This window comes from Symphalangus syndactylus, chromosome 24 (assembly GCF_028878055.3).
Source record: "Symphalangus syndactylus isolate Jambi chromosome 24, NHGRI_mSymSyn1-v2.1_pri, whole genome shotgun sequence".
Lineage (NCBI taxonomy): Eukaryota > Metazoa > Chordata > Mammalia > Primates > Hylobatidae > Symphalangus > Symphalangus syndactylus.
The window spans coordinates 70,729,338-70,748,814 of NC_072446.2; positions in this window are offsets into that span (position 1 = coordinate 70,729,338).

Sequence of the window (19,477 nt, forward strand, 5' to 3'; positions counted from 1 at the left end):
AACTTCCATATGGCATAAATAAGTTATTTTAATGTACAGTCGTTGTACTTTGTAAACTTGCATATAAAATATTTGAAAAAATAACTTTCAATATGTAAAATGTAAATATACAAAGGAAAGCATCGGAAAAAATAGGTAAAAATAATCAGGCTAAGAAAACACTACAGTGTCACCCTCAGAAGACTATAGAAGGATTCTCACCCTCGAGAAACAGAGGAACTTGAACATGGAAATGACCGTCTGCTGGCCATACTGATTATGGTACATAATTTTAAAAGGCTTTTAGAGAGAAGGGAAATGTTTTATTATGCATTCAGCACAGTGTTATGGTGATGTTTCTTAACTATCAGCTATTTTTTAAATTCCCATAATCTTTCTATAGATGACAAAGTTACATAAATATGAAGGATAAGAAGGGCCCCTGCAAACCTGATAATACAATTCTCTTTTCAATGATAACGTATTTCTAAGCGCGCATCTCCTAATCATATTGATGTGCATTTAGTGTTCTTTTACCTACACCTGTCAAAGTGGCTAAAGTAATCCTTCATGAGGAGATAATTTTTTCCTTTAGGTGATTTTTTCCGCATAATACTCTAACATTTCTAATTCCATTTTTCTCGAAAAAGTTTACATGACATACATATACAATTACTAAAACTTTGGCTGCATAAATAATTTAAATGGACTTTACTTCAAAGATAATATTTACTTTTAAAGTTGTAAACCTTTGAATCATCAATTAATTAGAATTATCTTTTTCTTTATAAATAAAGTTTTTTGTCCCTACATATTTATGATTTGGAAATTTTCACTTGGAAAATTTCATTTTCATTTGGATGCCTTGTCTTTATTATAAAATTCAGTATTTCAATTTCAATATAATTTTTTGATTGATTTTTACCTGAAATTATGATAAAATAAGAAAAGTGAAAAATAGAGATAAACTTTAAGTACAATGTTATTTGTGCTTAATAATAATCAAGAAAGTAAAATATCTAAAATAATTATAACTATTTAAATAAACAAAGTATCATGTAATGGGCGAAATATTCTTCTGGCTCGTTTTTGATTCTGACAGGTGGTTTACAGGTTCTGAAGTTCAGTTTGCTCATCTCTAACATGAGGTTGAACTAGGTATGGCTTGTTTGGCTGAACTCTGTAAAGCTGGTCAAAAAAGTTGCATTTGCATTCTTCTTCCTGTTACTGTATACAATAGAATCCTTCCTGTTTCTACCATGAGATTCAGAACACAGTCTCTGACCTTTCTGAATAGTTTCCAAGTCTCCTTTTTCTCCTGAAGCCTTCTCATAAACGGCTCTACCATGCACCCTGCTTGTCAACACGAAACTCGAAGTATACGTGATGTCATCCCTTCCTTTACCATCTTCCTACCTGTATCCAATCTGTAGCTCAACCATATCAAACTTGAGAAATCTCTCTAATGCATCCATTCTGCTCATTCTCTACAATAACCACTCTAGGTCAAACCACGGCCAAACCCATCAGTTCAGTTCAATATTTTGATGGATCCCTAATGTGTCTGCATATTTCCACTTCCCCCTTCTACCATCTGTTCTCTAGAAAGCAAAGAAAGTAATCACCAAAAAAAGAAAAAGAAAAAGAAAACAGGATAGGAATAACATCAGGTCATTGCCCTAGAAAAATCTTGCAGAAGCTTCCCAATACTTGTGCAAGAAAGCTCACACCCCATATTCGGACCCCCTAACTCTAAAGGTGTGTATAACCTCATGTCATGCATCCCTCACTTCCTATGCTCCGGCCAAAATGGACTTCTACTACTCATACACGCTGAACATTCTCCTGTTAGAAGGCCTTGTCATGTGTTCTTCTGGTTGCCTGGAAATCTCTTGTCATCTTCTCCTCTTTCAGGCCTGAGATTAATTTCCTCAAACAGGCCTTTCTTGATCCCACCTTATCTCACTTCACCTTCAACCTCTTTTAAAAATCCTCAATCTGATTTTTCTTCATAGCATATATTATAATTTGTCAATATCTCGTCTATCTATGTGATTACTAACTTATACTGAGGAGAGCCTTTTGAATAGAATCTCAATAGGCCGAATTTCTACAACTTTGTCCTCATACCTCAATTCCCAGCACTTGGCACAGGATCGAGTACAACAAACACTTACTGACTGGATAACGAACTACATGTAAGATAAAATCAAACCTTGCGGAATTGCAGGCATGTTCCCTTACTCTTATACTCCTATGCTTAAAGTGAAAATATATTCATGTTATATTGCTCCGAATGTCCACTTCCAGTTTCTACAGAAAGAGTGTTTCACAACTCCTCAATCAAAAGTAAGGTTCAACTCTGTGAGTTGAATGCACAGAACAGAAAGAAGTTTCACAGAATGCTTCTGTGTAGTTTTATTTGAAGATATTCGTTTTCCCACTATACGCCTCTAAGCGCTCCGAATGTAAACTTGCAGTTTCTACAGAAAGAGTGTCTCAGAACTGCTCAATCAAAAGTAAGGCTCAAATCTGTTAGTTGAATGCAGAGAACAGAAAGAAGTTTCAGAGAGTGCTTCTGTGCAGTTTTTATTTGAAGATATTCCTTTTTCCACTATAGGCCTCTTAGCGCTCCGAATGTCCACTTGCAGTTTCTAAAGAAAGAGTGTTTCAGAACTGCTCAATCAAAAGTATGGTCCAACTCTGTTAGTTGAATGAACGGAACAGAAAGAAGTTTCACAAAATGCTCCTGTGTAGTTTTTATTTGAGGATATTACTTTTTCCACTGTAGACCACTTAGCGCTCCGAATGTTAATTGCATTTGCTACAGAAAGATTGTCTCAGTACTGCGCAATCAAACGTAACGTTTAACTCTGTTAGTTGAATGCACAGAACAGAAAAATGTTTCACAGAATGCTTCTGTGTAGTTTTTATTTGAAGATGTTCCTTTTTCCAATATAGGCCTCTTAGCGCTCCAAAGGTCCGCTTGCAGTTTCTACAGAAAGAGGGTTTCAGAACTGCTCAATCAAAAGTAAATTTCAACTCTGTTAGTTGAATGCACAGATCAGAAAGAAGTTTCACAGAAGGATTCTTTTTAGTTTTTATTTGAAGATATTCCTTTTTCCACTATAGGCTTCTTAGCGATCAGAATGTCGACTTGCAGTTTCTACGGAAAGAGTGTTCCAGAACGGCACAATCAAAAGTAAGGTTCAACTTTGTTAGTTGAGCGCACAGATCAGAAAGCAGTTTCACAGAGTGCTTCTGTGTAGTTTTAATTTGAAGTTCCTCGTTTTCCACTATAGGCCTCTTAGCGCTCCGAAGGTCCACTTGCAGTTTCTACGGAAAGAGTGTTTCAGAACTGCTCAATCAAAAGTAAGGTTCAACTCTGTTAGTTGAATGTACAGATCAGAAAGAAGTTTCACAGAATGCTTCTGTGTAGTTTTTATTTAAAGATATTACTTTTTCCACTATAGGCTTCTTAGCGCTCCGAATGTCCACTTGCAGTTTCTACAGAAAGATTGTTTCAGAACTGCTCAACAAAAGTAAGGTACAACTCTGTTAGTTGAATGCACAGAACAGTAAGATGTTTCACCGAATGCTTCTGTGTAGTTTTTATTTGAAAATATTCCTTTTTCCACTATAGGCCTCTAAGCGCTCCGAATGTCCACTTACACTTTCTACAAAAAGAGTGTTTCAGAAATGCTCAATCAAAAGTCAGCTTCAACTCTGTTAGTTGAATGCACAGAAGCGAAAGAAGTTTCACAGAATGCTTCTGTGTAGTTTTTATTTGAAAATATTCCTTTTTCCACTATAGGCCTCTAAGCGCTCCGAATGTCCACTTACACTTTCTACAAAAAGAGTGTTTCAGAAATGCTCAATCAAAAGTCAGCTTCAACTCTGTTAGTTGAATGCACAGAAGCGAAAGAAGTTTCACAGAATGGTTCCGTGTAGTTTTTATTTGAATATATTCCTTTTTCCCCTATAGGCCTCTTAGCGCTCCGAATGTCCACTTGCAGTTTCTACAGAAACAGTTTTTCAGAAAAACTCAATCAAAAGTAAGGTTCAAATCTGTTAGTTGAATGCACAGATTAGAAAGAAGTTTCACAGAATGCTTCTGTGTAGTTTTCATTAGAAGATATTCCTTTTTCCACTATAGGCCTCTTAGCGCTCCGAATGTCCACTTGCAGTTTCTACAGGAAGAGCGTATCAGAACTGCAGAATCAAAAGTAAGTTTCAAGTGTGTTAGACAAATGCACAGATCAGAAAGAAGTTTCACAGAATGCTTCTGTGTAGTTTTTATTTGAAGATATTCGTTTTTCCACTATAGGCCTCTTAACGCTCCGAATGTCCACTTGCAGTTTCTACAGAAAGAGTGTTTCAGCACTGCTCAATCAAAAGTAAGGTTTAACTCCGTTAGTTGAATGCACAGATAAGAAACCAGTTTCACAGAATGCTTCTGTGTAGTTTTTAATTGAAGTTATTACTATTTCCACTATAGGCCTCTTAGCTCTCCGAATGTCCAGTTGCAGTTTCTACAGAAAGAGTGTTTCAGAACTGATCAATCAAAAGTAAGGTTCAACTCTGTTAGTTGAATGCACAGAACAGAAAGAAGTTTCACATAATGCTTCTGTGTAGTTTTATTTGAAGATATTCGTTTTCCCACTACACGCCTCTTAGCGCTCCGAATGTAAACTTGCAGTTTCTACAGAAAGAGTGTTTCAGAACTGCTCAATCAAAAGTAAGGCTCAAATCTGTTAGTTGAATGCAGAGAACAGAAAGAAGTTTCAGAGAATGCTTCTCTGTAGTATTTATTTGGAGATATTCCTTTTTTCACTACAGGCCTCTTAGCCCTCCGAATGTCCACTGGCAGTTTCTACAGAAAGAGTGTTACAGAACTGCTCAATCAAGAGTAAGGTTCAACTCTGATAATTGAATGAACAGAACAGAAAGAAGTTTCACAGAATGCTTCTGTGTAGTTTTTCTTTGAAGATATTCCTTTTTCCACTATAGGTCTCTTAGCGCTCCGAATTTCCACTTTCAGTTTCTGCAGAAAGAGTGTTTCAGAACTGCTCAATCAAAAGTAAGGTTCAATTGTGAAAGTTGAATGCACAGAACAGAAAGAAGTTACACAGAATGCCTCTGTGTAGTTTATATTTGAAGATATTCCTTTTTCCACTATAACCCACTTAGCGCTCCGAAAGTCCACTTGCATTTCCTACAGAAAGAGTGTTTCAGAACTGCTCAAGCAAATGTATGGTTTAACCCTGTTAGTGGAATGCACAGATCAGAAAGGAGTTTCACAGAATGCTTCTGTGTAGTTTTTATTTGAAGATATTCCTATTTCCACTATAGGCCTCTTAGCGCTCCGACTGTCCAACTGCAGTTTCTACAGAAAGAGTGTTTCAGAACTGCTCAATCAAAAGTAAAGTTCAACTCTGTTAGTTGAATTCACAGAACAGAAAGAAGTTTCACATAATTCTTCTGTGTATTTTGATTTGAAGATAATCGTTTTTCCACTATACGCCTCTTAGCGCTCCGATTGTCCACTTGCAATTTCTTCAGAAAGAGTGTTTCAGAGCTGCACAATAAAAAATAAGGTTCAACTCTGTTAGTTGAATGGACAGAAGAGAAAAAAGTTTCACAGAATGCTTCTGTGTAATTTTTATTTGAAGATATTCTTTTTTCCGCTTTAGGCCTCTTAGCGCTCGGAATGTCCACTTGCAGCTTCTACAGAAAGAGTGTTTCAGAACTGGTCAATGAAAAGCAATTTTCAAATCCGTTAGTTGAATGCACAGAACCGAAAGAAGTTTCACAGAATGCTTCTGTGTAGTTTTTATCGGAAGATATACGGATTTCCACTATAGGCCTCTTAGTACTCCGAATGTCCACTTGCAGTTTCTACTGGAAGAGTGTTTCAGAACTGTTCAATCACAAGTAAGGTTCACCTCTGTTACTTGAATGCACAGAACAGAAAAAAGCTTCACAGAATGCTTCTGTGTAGTTTTTCTTTGAAGATATTTCATTTTCAACTATGGGCCTCTTAGTGCTCCAAATGTGCACTTGCAGTTTCTACAGAAAGAGTGTTTCAGAACTGTTCAATCAGAAGTAAGGTTCAACTCTGTTAGTTGAATCCACCGAACAGAAAGAAGCTTCACAGAATGCTTCTGTGTAGTTTATATTTGAAGATATTCCTTTTTACACTATTATCCTTTTTGCGCTGCGAATGTCCAATTGCATTTTCTACAGAAAGAGTGTTTCAGAACTGCTCAATCAAAAGTATGGTTTAACTCTGTTAGTTGAATGCACAGATCAGAAATAAGTTTCACAGAATGCTTCTGTGTAGTATTTATTTGAAGATATTCCTTTTTCCAATATAGGCCTCTTAGCGCTCCTAATGTACAGTTACAGATTCTACAGAAAGAGTGTCTCCGAATGGCTCAATCAAAAGTAAGGTTCAAATCTGTTAGTTGAATGCACAGAACAGAAAGAAGTTTCACAGAATGCTTCTGTGTAGTTTTATTTGAAGATATTTGTTTTTCCACTTTACGCCTCTTAGCGCTCCGAATGTCCACTTGCAGTTTCTACAGAAAGAGTGTTTCAGAACTGCTCAATCAAAAGTAAGGCTCAACTCTGTTAGTTGAATGCAGAGAACAGAAAGAAGTTTCAGAGAATGCTTCTGTGTAGTTTTTAATTGGAGATATTCCTTTTTCCACTATAAGCCTCTTAGCGCTCTGAGTGTCCACAAGCAGTTTCTACAGAAAGAGTGTTGCAGAACTGCTCAATCAAAGGTAAGGTTCAACTCTGTTAGTTGAATGCACAGAACAGAAAGAAGTTTCACAGAATACTTCTGTGTAGTTTATATTTGAAGATATTCCTTTTTCCACAATTACCCTCTTAGCGCTCGGAATGTCCACTTGCATTTTCTACTGAAAGACTGTTTCAGAACTGCTCAATCAAAAGTATGGTTTAACTCTGTTAGTTGAATGCACGGATCGAAATAAGTTTCACAGAATGCTTCTGTGTAGTTTTTTTTTGAAGATATTCCTTTTTCCAATATAGGCCTCATAGCGCTCCGAATGTCCAATTGCAGTTTCTACAGAAAGAGTGTTTCAGAACAGCTCAATCAAAAGTAAGGTTCAACTCTGTTAGTTGAATGCACAGAATAGAAAGAAGTTTCACAGAATGCTTCTGTGTAGTATTTATTTGAAGATATTCGTTTTTCCACTATAGGCCTCTTAGCGCTCCGAATGTCCACTGCAGTTTCTACATAAGGTGTGTTTCAGAAATGCTCAATCAAAAGTAACGTTCAACTCTATTAGTTGAATGCACAGAACAGAAAGAAGATTCACAGAATGCTTCTGTGTAGTTTTATTTGAAGATACTCTTTTTTCCACTATACGACTCTTAGCGCTCCGAATGTGCACTTGCAGTTTCTACAGAAAGAGTGTTTCAGAACTGCTCCATCAAAAATAAGGCTCAACTCTGTTAGTTGAATGAAGAGAACAGAAAGAAGTTTCAGAGAATGCTTCTGTGTAGTTTTTATTTGGAGATATTACTTTTTCCACTATAGGCCTCTTAGCGCTCCGAATGTCCACCTGCAGTTTCTACAGAAAGAGTGTTTCAGAACTGCTCAATCAAAGGTAAGGTTCAACCCTGTTAGTTGAATGCACAGAACAAAAAGAAGTTTCACAGAATGCTTCTGTGTAGTTTTTATTTTAAGGTATTCCTTTTTCCACTATAGGCGTCTTAGCGGTCCGAATGTCCACTTGCAGTTTCTACAGAAAGAGTGTTTCAGTACTCCTCAATCAAATGTAAGGTACAACTCTGTTAGTTGAATGCACAGAACAGAGAGAAGTTTCACAGAATGCTTCTGTGTGGTTTATATTTGAAGATATTTATTTTTCCACTATATGCCCCTTAGCGATCCGAATGTAGACTTGAAGTTTCTACAGAAAGAGTGTTTCAGAACTGCTCAATCAAAAGTAAGGCAAAGTCTGTTAGTTGAATGCAGAGAACAGAAAGAAGTTTCAGAGAATGCTTCTGTGTAGTTTTTATTTGATGATATTCCTTTTTCCAATATAGGACTCTTAGCGCTCCGAATATCCAATTGCAGTTTCTGCAGAAAGTGTGTTTCAGAACGGCTCAATCAAAAGTAAGGTTCAATTCTGTTAGTTGAATGCACAGAACGGAAAGAAGTTCCACAGAATGCTTCTATGTAGTATTTGTTTGAAGATATTCGTTTTTCCACTATCACCCACTTAGCGCTCCGAATGTCCACCTGCAGTTTCTACGGAATGAGTGTTTCAGAACTGCGCAAGCAAAAGTATGCTTTAACTCTGTTAGTTGAATGCACAGATCAGAAAGAAGTTTCACAGAATGCTTCTGTGTAGTTTTTATTTGAAGATATTCCTTTCTCCAATATAGGCCTCCTAGCGCTCAGAATGTCCAATTGCAGTTTCTACAGAAAGAGTGTTTCAGAACTGCTCAATCAAAAGTAAGGCTAAACTGTGTTAGTTGAATGCACAGAACAGAAAGAAGTTTCACAGAATGCTTTTGTGTAGTATTTATTTGAAGATATTCGTTTTTCCACTATAGGCATCTTAGCGCTCCGAATGTCCACGTTCAGATTCTACAGAAAGAGTGTTTCAGAACTGCTCAATCAAAAGTAATGTTCAACTCTGTTAATTGAATGCACAGTTGAGAATGCAGTTTCACAGAATGCTTCTGTGTAGTTTTTAATTGAAGATATTCCTTTTTCCACTATACGCCTCTTAGCACTCCGAATGTCCACTTGCAGTTTCTACAGAAAGAGTGTTTCAGAACGGCTCAATCAAAAGTAAGGTTGAACTCTGTTAGTTGAATGCACAGAACAGAAAGAAGTTTCAAAGAATTCTTCTGGGTAGTTTTATTTGAAGATACTCGTTTTCCCACTATACGCCAATTAGCGCTCCGAATGTCCAGTCGCAGTTCCTACAGAAAGAGTGTCTCAGAACTGCACAATCAAAAGTAATGCTCAACTCTGTTACTTTAATGCAGAGAACAGAGAGAAGTTTCAGAGAATGCTTCTGTGTAGTTTTTATTTGGAGATATTCCTTTTTCCACTATAGGCAACATAGGGCTCCGAATGTCCACTTGCAGTTTATACAGAGTGTTTCAGAACTGCTCAATCGAAGGTAAGGTTCAACACTCTTAGTTGAATGCACAGAACAAAAAGAAGTTTCACAGAATGGTTCTGTGTGGTTTTTATTAGGAGGTTTTCCTTTTTCCACTATAGGCCTCTTAGCGCTCCGAATGTCCGCTTGCAGTTTCTACAGAAAGAGTGTTTCACAACTGCTCAATCAAAAGTATGGTTTAACTCTGTTAGCTGAATGCACAGATCAGAAAGTAGTTTCACAGAATGCTTCTGTGTAGTTTTTATATGAAGATAGTCCTTTTTCCAATGTAGGCCTCTTAGCGCTCCGAAAATCCAATTGCAGTTTCTACAGAAAGAGTGTCTCAGAACGGCTCAATCAAAACAAAGGTTCAACTCTTTTAGTTGAATGCACATAACAGAAAGAAGTTTCACAAAATGCTTCTGTGTAGTATTTATTTGAAGATATTCCTTTTTCCACTAGTACCCTCTTAGCGCTCCGAATGCCCACTTGCAGTTTCTACAGAAAGCGTGTTTCAGAACTGCTCAATCAAAAGTATGGTTTAACTCTATGAGCTGAATGCACAGATCAGAAAGAAGTTTCACAGAATGCTTCTTTGTAGTTTTTATTTGAGGATATTCCTTTTTTCAATATAGGACTCTCAGCGCTCAGAATGTCCAATTGCAGTATCTACAGAAAGAGTGTTTCAGAACTGCTCAATCAAAAGGAAGTTTACACTGTGTTAGTTGAATGCACGGAACAGAAAGAAGTTTCAGAGAATGCTTCTGTGTAGTTTATATTTGAATATATTACTTTTTCCACTATTACCCTGTTAGCGCTCTGAATGTCCACTTGCACTTTCTACAGAAAGAGTGTTTCAGAACTGCTCCTTCAAAAGTAAGGCTCAACTCTGTTAGTTGAATGCAGAGAACAGAAGGAAGTTTCAGAGAATGCTTCTGTGTAGTTTTTATTTGAAGATATTCCTTTTTCCACTATTACCATCTCAGCACTCCAAATGTCCACTTGCATTTTCTACAGAAAGAGTGTTCAGAACTGCTCAATCAAAAGTATGGTTTAACTCAGTTAGTTGAATGCACAGATCAGAAAGAAGTTTCACAGAATGCTTCTGTGTAGTTTTTATTTGAAGATATCCCTTTTTCCAATATAGGACTCTTAGCGCTCAGAATGTCCAATTGCAGTAACTACAGAAAGAGTGTTTCAGAACTGCTCAATCAAAAGTAAGGTTCAAATCTGTTAGTTGAATGTACGGAACAGAAAGAAGTTTCAGAGAATGCTTCTGTGTAGTTTTTATTTGGAGATATTCCTTTTTCCACTATTACCATGTCAGCGCTCGGAATGTCCACTTGCATTTTCTACAGAAACAATGTTTCAGAACTCCTCAATCAAAAGTAAGGTTTAACTCTGTTAGCTGAATGCACAGATCAGAAAGAAGTTTCACAGAATGCTTCTGTGTAGTTTTTATTTGAAGATATTCCTTTTTCCAATATAGGACTCTTAGCGCTCAGAATGTCCAACTGCAGTATCTACAGAAAGAGTGTTTCAGAACTGCTCAATCAAAAGTAAGGTTCAACTCTGTTAGTGGAATGCACGGAACAGAAAGATGTTTCAGAGAATGCTTCTCTGTGGTTTATATTTGAAGGTGTTCCTTTTTCCACTATTACCCACTTAGCGCTCCGAATGTCCACTTGCATTTTCTACAGAAAGAGTGTTTCAGAACTGCTCAATCAAAAGTATGGTTTAGCTCTGTTAGCTGATTGCACAGATCAGAAAGAAGTTTCACAGAATGCTTCTGTGTAGTTTTCATTTGAAGGTAGTCCTTTTTCCAATATAGGCCTCTTAGCGGTCCGAATATCCAATTGCAGTTTCTACAGAAAGAGTGTATGAGAACGGCTCAATCAAAAGTAAGGTTCAACTCTTTTAGTTGAATGCACAGAACAGAAAGAAGTTTCACAGAATGCTTCTGTGTAGTATTTATTAAAAGATATTCCATTTTCCACTATTACCCTCTTAGCGCTCCGAATGTCCACTTGCAGTTTCTACAGAAAGAGTGTTTCAGAACTGCTCCTTCAAAAGTAAGGCTCAACTCTGTTAGTTGAATGCAGAGAACAGAAAGAAGTTTCAGAGAATGCTTCTGTGTAGTTTTTATTTGGAGATATTCCTTTTTCCACTATTACCATCTTAGCGCTCCGAATGTCCACTTGCATTTACTACAGAAAGAGGGTTTCAGAACTGCTCAATCAAAAGTATGGTTTAACTCTGTTAGCTGAATGCACAGATCAGAAATAAGTTTCACAGAATGCTTCTGTGTAGTTTTTTTTTTTTTTTTTTTTTTTTTTTTTTGAGACGGAGTCTCGCTCTGTCGCCCAGGCTGGAGTGCAGTGGCACAATCTCGGCTCACTGCAAGCTCCGCCTCCCGGGTTCACGCCATTCTCCTGCCTCAGCCTCTCCGAGTAGCTGGGACTACAGGCGCCCGCCACCACGCCCGGCTAATTTTTTTTTTGTATTTTTAGTAGAGACGGGGTCTCACTGTGGTCTCGATCTCCTGACCTCGTGATCCGCCCGCCTCGGCCTCCCAAAGTGCTGGGATTACAAGCGTGAGCCACCGCGCCCGGCCTGTAGTTTTTATTTGAAGATATTCGTTCTTCCACTATAGGCCTCTCAGCCCTCCGAATGTCCACCTGCAATTTCTACAGAAAGAGTGTTTCAAAACTGCTCAATCAAAAGTAAGGTTCAATTCTGTTAGTTGAATGCACAGAACAGAAAGTAGTTTCACAGAATGCTTCTGTGTAGTTTATCTTTGAAGATATTCCTTTTTCCACTATTACCCTCTTAGCGCTCCGAATGTCCACTTGCATTTTCTACAGAAAGAGAGTTTCAGAACTGCTCATTCAAAAGTATGGTTTAACTCTGTTAGCTGAATGCACAGATCAGAAAGGAGTTTCACAGAATGCTTCTGTGTAGTTTTTATTTGAAGATATTCTTTTTCCCAATATAGGCCTCTTAGCGCTCAGAATGTCCAATTGCAGTTTCTACAGAAAGATTGTTTCACAACGGCTCAATCAAAAGTAAGGTTCAACTCTCTTAGTTGAATGCACAGAACAGAAAAATGTTTCACAGTATGCTTCTGTGTAGTTTTTATTTGAAGATAGTTCTTTTTCCAATATAGGCCAGTTAGCGCTCCTAATACGCAATTGCAGCTTCTACAGAAAGAGTGTTTCAGAACGGCTCAATCAAAAGTAAGGTTCAACACTTTTAGTTGAAAGCACAGAACAGAAAGAAGTTTCACAGAATGCATCTGTGTAGTATTTATTTGAATATATTCCCTTTTCAACTATTTCCCTCTTAGCGCTCCGAATGTCCACTTGCATTTTCTACAGAAAGAGTGTTCAGAACTGCTCAGTCAAAAGTATGGTTTAACTCTGTTAGTTGAATGCACAGATCAGAAAGAAGTTTCACAGAATTCTTCTGTGTAGTTTTTATTTGAAGATACTCCTTTTTCCAATATAGGACTCTTAGCGCTCAGAATGTCCAATTGCAGTATCTACAGAAAGAGTGTTTCAGAACAGCTCAATCAAAAGTAAGGTTCAAATCTGTTAGTTGAATGTACGGAACAGAAAGAAGTTTCAGAGAATGCTTCTGTGTAGTTTTTATTTGGAGATATTCCTTTTTCCACTATTACCATCTCAGCGCTCGGAATGTCCACTTGCATTTACTACAGAAAGAGTGTTTCAGAACTGGTCAATCAAAAGTATTTTTTAACTCTGTTAGCTGAATGCACAGAACAGAAAGAAGTTTCACAGAATGCTTCTGTGTAGTTTTTATTTGAAGATATTCCTTTTTCCAATATAGGACTCTTAGCGCTCAGAATGTCCAATTGCAGTATCTACAAAAAGAGTGTTTCAGAACTGCTCAATCAAAAGTAAGGTTCAACTCTGTTAGTTGAATGTACGGAACAGAAAGAAGTTTCAGAGAATGCTTCTGTGTAGTTTTTATTTGGAGATATTCCTTTTTCCACTATTACCATGTCAGCGCTCGGAATGTCCACTTGCATTTTCTACAGAAACAGTGTTTCAGAAATCCTCAATCAAAAGTAAGGTTTAACTCTGTTAGCTGAATGCACAGATCAGAAAGAAGTTTCACAGAATGCTTCTGTGTAGTTTTTATTTGAAGATATTCCTTTTTCCAATATAGGACTCTTAGCGCTCAGAATGTCCAACTGCAGTATCTACAGAAAGAGTGTTTCAGAACTGCTCAATCAAAAGTAAGGTTCAACTCTGTTAGTGGAATGCACGGAACAGAAAGATGTTTCAGAGAATGCTTCTCTGTGGTTTATATTTGAAGGTGTTCCTTTTTCCACTATTACCCACTTAGCGCTCCGAATGTCCACTTGCATTTTCTACAGAAAGAGTGTTTCAGAACTGCTCAATCAAAAGTATGGTTTAGCTCTGTTAGCTGAATGCACAGATCAGAAAGAAGTTTCACAGAATGCTTCTGTGTAGTTTTCATTTGAAGGTAGTCCTTTTTCCAATATAGGCCTCTTAGCGGTCCGAATATCCAATTGCAGTTTCTACAGAAAGAGTGTATGAGAACGGCTCAATCAAAAGTAAGGTTCAACTCTTTTAGTTGAACGCACAGAACAGAAAGAAGTTTCACAGAATGCTTCTGTGTAGTATTTATTAAAAGATATTCCATTTTCCACTATTACCCTCTTAGCGCTCCGAATGTCCACTTACAGTTTCTACAGAAAGAGTGTTTCAGAACTGCTCCTTCAAAAGTAAGGCTCAACTCTGTTAGTTGAATGCAGAGAACAGAAAGAAGTTTCAGAGAATGCTTCTGTGTAGTTTTTATTTGGAGATATTCCTTTTTCCACTATTACCATCTTAGCGCTCCGAATGTCCACTTGCATTTACTACAGAAAGAGGGTTTCAGAACTGCTCAATCAAAAGTATGGTTTAACTCTGTTAGCTGAATGCACAGATCAGAAATAAGTTTCACAGAATGCTTCTGTGTAGTTTTTTTTTTTTTTTTTTTTTTTTTTTTTGAGACGGAGTCTCGCTCTGTCGCCCAGGCTGGAGTGCAGTGGCACAATCTCGGCTCACTGCAAGCTCCGCCTCCCGGGTTCACGCCATTCTCCTGCCTCAGCCTCTCCGAGTAGCTGGGACTACAGGCGCCCGCCACCACGCCCGGCTAATTTTTTTTTTGTATTTTTAGTAGAGACGGGGTCTCACTGTGGTCTCGATCTCCTGACCTCGTGATCCGCCCGCCTCGGCCTCCCAAAGTGCTGGGATTACAAGCGTGAGCCACCGCGCCCGGCCTGTAGTTTTTATTTGAAGATATTCGTTCTTCCACTATAGGCCTCTCAGCCCTCCGAATGTCCACCTGCAATTTCTACAGAAAGAGTGTTTCAAAACTGCTCAATCAAAAGTAAGGTTCAATTCTGTTAGTTGAATGCACAGAACAGAAAGTAGTTTCACAGAATGCTTCTGTGTAGTTTATCTTTGAAGATATTCCTTTTTCCACTATTACCCTCTTAGCGCTCCGAATGTCCACTTGCATTTTCTACAGAAAGAGAGTTTCAGAACTGCTCATTCAAAAGTATGGTTTAACTCTGTTAGCTGAATGCACAGATCAGAAAGGAGTTTCACAGAATGCTTCTGTGTAGTTTTTATTTGAAGATATTCTTTTTCCCAATATAGGCCTCTTAGCGCTCAGAATGTCCAATTGCAGTTTCTACAGAAAGATTGTTTCACAACGGCTCAATCAAAAGTAAGGTTCAACTCTCTTAGTTGAATGCACAGAACAGAAAAATGTTTCACAGTATGCTTCTGTGTAGTTTTTATTTGAAGATAGTTCTTTTTCCAATATAGGCCAGTTAGCGCTCCTAATATGCAATTGCAGCTTCTACAGAAAGAGTGTTTCAGAACGGCTCAATCAAAAGTGAGGTTCAACACTTTTAGTTGAAAGCACAGAACAGAAAGAAGTTTCACAGAATGCATCTGTGTAGTATTTATTTGAATATATTCCCTTTTCAACTATTTCCCTCTGAGCGCTCCGAATGTCCACTTGCATTTTCTACAGAAAGAGTGTTCAGAACTGCTCAGTCAAAAGTATGGTTTAACTCTGTTAGTTGAATGCACAGATCAGAAAGAAGTTTCACAGAATTCTTCTGTGTAGTTTTTATTTGAAGATATTCCTTTTTCCAATATAGGACTCTTAGTGCTCAGAATGTCCAATTGCAGTATCTACAGAAAGAGTGTTTCAGAACAGCTCAATCAAAAGTAAGGTTCAACTCCGTTAGTTGAATGCCCGGAAGAGAAAGAAGTTTCAGAGAATTCTTCTGTGTAGTTTATATTTGAAGATATTCCTTTTTCCACTATTACCCTCTTCGCGCTCCGAATATCCACTTGCAGTTTCTACAGAAAGAGTGTTTCAGAACTGCTCCTTCAAAAGCAAGTCTCAACTCCTTTAGTTGAATGCAGAGAACAGAAAGAAGTTTCAGAGAATGCTTCTGTGTAGTTTTTATTTGGAGATATTCCTTTTTCCACTATTACCATCTTAGCGCTCCGAATGTCCACTTGCATTTTCTACAGAAAGAGTGTTCAGAACTGCTCAATCAAAAGTATGGTTTAACTCTGTTAGTTCAATGCACAGAACAGAAGAAGTTTCACAGAATGCTTCTGTGTAGTTTTTATTTGAAGATATTCTTTTTCCCAATATAGGCCTCTTAGCGCTCAGAATGTCCAATTGCAGTTTCTACAGAAAGACTGTTTCAAAACGACTCAATCAAAAGTAAGGTTCAACTCTGTTTGTTGAATGCACAGAAGAGAAATAAGTTTCACAGAATGCTTCTGTGTCGTTTTTATTTGGAGATATTCCTTTTTCTACTATAGGCCCCTTAGCGCTCCGAATGTCCACCTGCAGTTTCTACAGAAAGAGTGTTTCAGAACTGCTCAATCAAAGGTAAGTTTCAACTCTGTTAGTTGAATGCACAGAACAAAATGTAGATTCACAGAATTCTTCTGTGTAGTTTTTATTTGAAGATATTCCTTCTTCCTCTGTAGGCCTCTCAGCCCTCCGAATGTCCACTTGCAGTTTCTACAGAAAGAGTGTTTCAGAACTGCTCCTTCAAAAGTAAGGTTCAACTCTGTTAGTTGAATGCACAGAATAGAAAGTAGTTTCAGAGAATGCTTCTGTGTAGTTTTTATTTGGAGATATTCCTTTCTCCACTATTATCATCTTAGCGCTCCGAATGTTCACTTGCAGTTCCTACAGAAAGAGTGTTTCCGAACTGCTCAATCTAAAGTAAGGTTCAACACTGTTAGTTGAATGCACAGATAAGAAAGCAGTTTCACAGAATGCTTCTGTGTTGTTTTTAATTGAAGATATTCCTTCTTACACAATACGCCTCTTAGCGCTCCGAATGTCCATTTGCAGTTTCTACAGAAAGAGTGTTTCAGAACTGCTCAATCAAAAGTAAGGTTCAACTCTATTAGTTGAATGCACAGAACAGAAAGAAGTTGCACAGAATGCTTCTGTGTAGTTTTATTTGAAGATATTCCTTTTCCCACTATACGCCTCTTAGCCCTCCGAATGTCCACTTGCATTTTCTACAGAAAGATTGTTTCAGAACTGCTCAATCAAAAGTATGGTTTAACTCTGTTATTTGAATGTACAGATCGGAAAGCAGTTTCACAGAATGCTTCTGTGTAGTTTTTAATTGAAGATATTCCTTTTTCCACTATTGGCCTCTTAGCACCCCTAAATTCCACTTGCAGTTTCTACAAAAAGACTGTTTCAGAACTGCTCAATCAAAAGTAAGGCTCAACTCTGTTACTTGAATGCAGAGAACAGAAGTTTCAGAGAATGCTTCTGTGTAGTTTTAATTTAGAGATATTCCTTTTTCCACTATAGGCCTCTTAGCGCTCCGAATGTCCACTTGCAGTTTCTACAGAAAGAGTGTTTCAGAACTGCTCAATCAGTAGTAAGGTTCAACTCTGTTAGTGGAATGCACGGAACAGAAAGATGTTTCAGAGAATACTTCTGTTTAGTTTATATTTGAAGATATTCCTTTTTCCACTATTTACCTCTTAGCGCACCGAATGTCCACTTGCATTTTCTACAGAAAGAGTGTTTCAGAAGTGCTTAATCAAAAGTATGGTTTAACTCTGTTAGTTGAATTCACAGAACAGAAAGAACTTTCACAGAATGCTTCTGTGTAGTTTTATTTGAAGATATTTGTTTTTCCACTCTACGCCTCTTAGCGCTCCGAATGTCCACTTGCAGTTTCTACAGAAAGAGTGTTTCAGAACTGCTCAATCAAAGGTAAGGTTCAACTCTGTTAGTTGAATGCACAGAACAAAAAGAAGTTTCACAGAATGCTTCTGTGTAGTTTTTATTTGAAGATATTCCTTTTTCCACTATAGGCGTCTTAGCGCTCCGAATGTCCGCTTGCAGTTTCTACAGAAAGAGTGTTTCAGAACTGCTCCTTCAAAAGCAAGGTTCAACTCTGTTAGTTGAATGTACAGGACAGAAAGAAGTTTCACAGAATGCTTCTGTGTAGTTTATATTTGAAGATATTCCTTTTTCCACTATTACCCTCTTAGCGCTCCGAATGTTCACTTGCATTTTCTACAGAAAGAGTGTTTCAGAACTGCTCTATCAAAATTATGGTTTAACTCTGTTAGTTGAATGCACGGAACAGAAAGTAGTTTCACAGAATGCTTCTGTGTAGTTTTATATGAAGATATTTGTTTTTCCACTATGAGATGAAACAGGGTGTGAGAGTACATAGGGAGGCTCATAACCTCAGTGTGGTTGGAGAAAACAGGCTGAAAGGAGAAACGGGAGAAAGTTACAAAGGGAATGAAATGTTTTAGTAGTGGAGGGAAAAGCAAATATTGAATACGACCCACAGATCTTGGATAACCCAGTGTTTGGTACTAACTTACAGGAAAGGTTTTGACTAAATAGCGGGATAGATGGAGAAAATTATAAGTAAGTGTTATATTTCCTCAGTAGAAACAAACAAATAAAAAACGTGTAATCACAGCCTGATCTTTTAACTGGCCTCCACTTATCTTGCTGCCTGGTTTGGCATACATATTCCGCTGCCTGAAAACTGCCCAACACGTTTGAAAGGTTGTTGTTCACTATTACACCCGGGCATTATTGCTTCACCAGCTGAGTTGTAAGGGGCCTCCAGGTGGCCTAGATTGTTCTCCTTATCATATACATTATTTTCATTTATCGATTTGCCCAGAACATCTAATGAAATATTACGGACACCAATAACATGAATACAAACATAGCTATAGACACTAAAAAGTAAATTGATGTCTTTTGAAAGGCTGTCATGTCTTAGATGCTAAATTTGGAGTATTTGCTTCTAATAAATAGCTTGCTTTAATCATTCTGGTTTATGAATATAATATAGGGGAGCAGCTTTGGTTTTGCCCTTAATCTTAAAAAACAATTAGCGAGGCATGGTGGCAGCACCTGTAGTCCCAGCTACTCAGGAGGCTGAGGCGGGAGAATGGTGTGAATCCGGGAGGTGGAGTTGCTGTGAGCCAAAATCATGCCACTGCACTCCAGCCTCGTCGACAGTGTGAGACTCCATCTCAAAAAAAAAAAAAAAATCATACAAGGAGTAAATGATGATTTAGCATAAAACACAGTTCATAGAACTCAAACTTTGTTATTTTATGGGGTTATACTAACCTGTTACTATTCAAAATTTACCATTTCAAAAGAAGAAATATTGGTCTGGTAAAATTGCCATTGCTTATACAGAAGAATGGAGGAATCTTTTAGAGCACAACAATTCTAATGATATTCCTCATCACTGGTTCCAAAACCAAGCCCAAGGAAGGCCTGCATAGGGATAACGTGTAGAACACGCAAAAGAAACACACATCACCAGCTCCTCAACCCAGAGCTCCAAGGGAATGGCCAAGGAAGCTGTATTGTCCTAACAAATTTGAGATTGTTTTGACTTACATTAAATCCTGCTCAATCATATGTATGTACACAGACACACACACACACACACACACACACACAGACGGTGTCGTCAGTGAAGCCTCTAACAATGCATCTGGACTGGATAGATTCGACAATTAAAATGACTGGAAGAAAATAGGGCTTCATAAGTGGCACTTACTATTCACATAACACATTAAAAGGACATCTCCTAAATTAAATCTTGTCTATGATAAAAAGGCAGACAATCATGACCCAAGGCTAATTTATAACCGCAGAAATGTTCAAGACAGACCAATGCTTGCTATGTTTAGGAACTGACAAGAAAGTACAGGTCTTTATAATCTACCATTTTGCTTCATTTGATA